Source organism: Triticum urartu, chromosome 6A (assembly GCF_056163025.1).
Source record: "Triticum urartu cultivar PI428250 chromosome 6A, HENAU_Tu73, whole genome shotgun sequence".
NCBI classification, from domain to species: domain Eukaryota; kingdom Viridiplantae; phylum Streptophyta; class Magnoliopsida; order Poales; family Poaceae; genus Triticum; species Triticum urartu.
This window is the reverse complement of record NC_141878.1, coordinates 81,191,319-81,195,319: the sequence shown is the minus strand read 5'-3', so window position 1 is coordinate 81,195,319 and position 4,001 is coordinate 81,191,319. Positions and strand designations below refer to the sequence as shown.

At 44.2% G+C, this 4,001-nt stretch overlaps 1 pseudogene; it reads right to left on the bottom strand.

Annotated features, from left to right (window-relative positions):
- Nucleotides 1-1,982: 1,982 nt before the first annotated feature.
- Nucleotides 1,983-3,036, bottom strand: LOC125516564 (BTB/POZ and MATH domain-containing protein 3-like; annotated as a pseudogene).
- Nucleotides 3,037-4,001: the final 965 nt, after the last annotated feature.

The following is a 4,001-nucleotide window of genomic DNA, read 5'->3' as shown; positions in this document are numbered from 1 at the left end:
ATGATCAATTAGATCATCTTGAATTTGTATGAATTCCTCGATAGCAAATCAAATGGTGCATTTCAAGAAATTGCTCAAACAACATCGGATTCTGCTCTGGATGCTAGACAAGATCATCCATATGTTAAATTTAAAGACCCTAGCAAATTGCATCACCCTCACCCTCCATAGTCATGTTGTGTATGATCACACAAAGCTCTAGATCTCATTGTTTAGCAGGTCTTGAATGACGGTAAAACGGGTTGCAACACTCCAAATGCCCTATCCACATCCTTTCTAACACCTTCTTGCCTCGCTGAAAAGTGTCTTTTCTACCTATGGAATCAGGGATGGTGTTGACAAGGGTTACCCATGAAGGATAGATACCATCACAAAGATAGTTTCCCCGTTGTACTCATGCCCCTTGATGGTATAGTTGCACGCAAGAGCTTCATCATGAGACTCTGACATGCCAAAGGAAGAGTGCCAAATTCACAGGTCTTGCGTTGCAACCGATTAAAGAATGATCATGTACTTTTTATGTTGGCCCTGGTATTACCCTTGTTGAACATATGGACAGTTCTTCTTTTTCCAATGCATGCAATCCAGAGATCTGAGCATATCTGGAAACCCTCTTGATTCCTGAAGTCCAGTGAGCCTTGATATGTCTTTGACATTTGATTCTCTCAAGTACGGCGATGTTGCTCCTATTGTTCATATGCGTTTGTCACCTATTTGATTTTGAAACGCAATGAACTGCCTTATTAGGAATTCTTCATGATTACAAGTTCCGAGGGGGATAGAGTGGAATATTGTTCAAGTGAAAGACATACTTGGTCCATGCTATTATTTGTCCAACGAATGTGAATCAAATAAGTAGCATGTGATTTATGTGTGTAATATTTGAGGCAAGATATAAGTTGAAAAGGGTTACACTTGTCTATAGAGCAATGATGAAACTACGAATCTATTTATCATGTTAAATGTATGCCGACCTTTTGATGCAAAATTTGACGAATAACTTTCACTCGTTAACTCATATATCGAAGCTAGGCATGCATTTCGTGTATGTTCATAAGGTTCATTATGTTTCCGGAGGTTATTATATATCACTCTCTAGTTGGTTGTTGTCTACGCTTACCTAAGTTATAATATTTTGTATCTTCCGATCATTCTTTCAATTTTACTTTTATGAACAGGGACCCAGGGCCAGTATTCATGCATAAGTTATACCCATATTCTGGCCCTAATGCATTCATCAAGCAAATTAGCAAACCATCACAAAAATTGGTAGACAGGTTGTGTGTGACGGTGCACACATGATTCAGTGACGTTTACATTGACTAACGCATGGTGGTGATTTTGTAACCATCATAGTTTGTGGGAATCAGGACACTAGGTACAAAACATCATACTTTAGGTATTTCTGTGATGATTTCTTTGACCGCCTAAGGGTTTTCGCCACAGTATTCCAATTTCTTGTAGTGAGTTCACTAACCGGGCGCCTACCCAATGACAAACGACAAGTTGTGGTGGCCCTGGACTGCACATTAACAATGGCGCACGACATGTCCCAACGTAGTTGGTCCTAAAATTACACCACTTCTTTTTGTATGCCTGAGTCTACATCATCATCAAGTATTATCATCATAATCGTCATTGTTGTTGTTATTTTTACCATCACAAATCATCACCATCATCGTCCAATACAAATGATAATGTTGCAAGCGTCAAAGTGGAAAGAAAATACAAACTATGAAATATAAATAAATCCAATTTTCTCCATGTTCCGAAAGAAAATACAAACTATGAAATCTAAATAAATCCAATATACATACAGTCACCGTCATCATCATATAATGCCAATATTAACGTTGCAAACATCAAAGTAGAAAGAAAATATAAACAATGGAAACATAAATTAATCGGATTTTCTCCATCAGTTCTCAAATATTACTGATTATAACGATCACTTCCTTCGGTGTCACGCAGAAGTGTCGAAGTTACAGCTTGTCAATAACTTTACTGAGAATATCGTACACCACATGTGGACGGTTTTGCTTAAGCTGTTCGAACCCCTCTGTTTTCACAATGGTTCGTAGTCTATCACCGTCTCTTAGCATGTACTTGAGACAGCAAGCCTTGAGCTGCTGGCGACTATGTTTCTCTGCAAGATCCAAAGTTAAGCCCACTGTGTTGACATCTATAGCCTTGCTAAGCTTGCTCTCGCATATGAGTTTTAGCCTCCCTATCTCGGTACCGATCAGCGGCGACAAGCAAATGGCGCGCCATGTTTAAAGCATGTTCCGTGGTCTCCTCCATGAAGTCGGGCAGAGTCTCATTGTACACGTAGTGCAGCAGGACCTCGAAGACGTTGACATCCATATCGTCAACGCGGATGTAGTTTCTCTTGCTCTCCACCAGGGCGCGAAAGACCGGAGACTGTGCAGCGAGCACGCGCCCATGCACCTTGAATCTCTTGATCCAACCGATCTTAACAGTCATGTCCGGCTTGAGCTCGCTGTCCAGAAGGCTGTGGAGATCGGAGGGTGGCACGACAACGCTGTTGTCGCCATTGCCATCGTCTTCATTGTCTTTCATGAGTTTGGTGGTAACAATCTTGACGGTGCACTTGATCACCAGGCAATCATCCTTGAGGCACCCGGACGCGGCCAGATCGGCTTTACTAACAAACTTAGGAATACCCCAACCTAGCTGGTTGGACGAGAACTTCGCGGTGGCGGGTCCGCGTTTGTTCTTCTCTCCGGTCACAGGCGATGCAGGATCCTGGAGACTGAAGGTGTAGGTCGCCGTGACCTCGTCCTCGCTGGCACTCAGCAACTTGAGAAAAACAGACGTGAACTGCCCGTCGTCGATCCTGGAGTCGCCGTTCGGAAAGTAGGCGATAGCCCAGTCGTGACCGCCGACGCTGAAGGGGCCGGACGTGAGCATGGTATCGCCTTCTTTGAGCATGGAGTGCCCCGCAACCTTTAACGTGTGCTCGCCGGCGTGGATGACATCGTATGATGAGGGCTTGGGTGCAGTGGCCGCTGGCATTGACTTAGTTAAGAAGTTCCGGGAAAAGAAATCGAGGAGGGCAGACGGATAGATTGACATAGCGACTTTCTAAAAGAAATCTGATGGACAGGGCACGCTTGTGCACACCGCCATATACTCTATATATGTGTACATACAGTTATTTAAGAACAAATCGGATACATGTTAGTAACTTTATTACCGGCCGATTTCCTAGATCATTACGTACGTCAAGCTTCTTATTGATCGGAAACATATGTTAATAATCTGTTATTTACCGGCCGTCCGGCTTACGAGTAGGCCGAAGCATCAACTGATGTGTTCATGTCACGATCGAACATCAATGGATACAAAATTCAGAAGATTGAGGGGAGTATTTGATTAGGGTCTATCGAGGACTCATCTAGATGAGAAATAAGTATGTCCCATCTATGTTTTGACATCAGCAACACGTCAGATGAGACAAGCCCATAATGTCCTCCACTTCTTTGTCTGTTTCCAAATGTTTAATAGTGCAACTGAGCTATTCAGCATCGCCGAACGCGTGTGTGAGCCGTCCCATGCGGATGGACGGTTACCGCATCCGGTGCCCGGTGGAACGGCCGAGCCTTCTGACACACGCGGCCTACACGCGGCCACAGAGAGGACGCCCGACATGCGCTTAGTGATTGGGTCCCGAACACTAATTTCAGGCGAAAACACTCCCTTTCAATGCTCCCCTGGTTTGATATTTTTGGGAGATGCACAACACCCTCTTCTATCTCGCGCACGGATTTTCTCTCCTCTCCCACCATTCTGGGCGGTGTGCAGGATTCGCCGATGTGGGAGGCCGTTCGCGGAAAACAACATGAAACAAGATGACAAAGTTGCCGCACTAATAGCTAGTCAATTGCTTTCGTTCATAGACACACCAACTGTCAGGATTCGAAGAGAGCCAAGAGATCTGGCGACACAAACTCTCACAAGCAAATACACGCCACGACCAC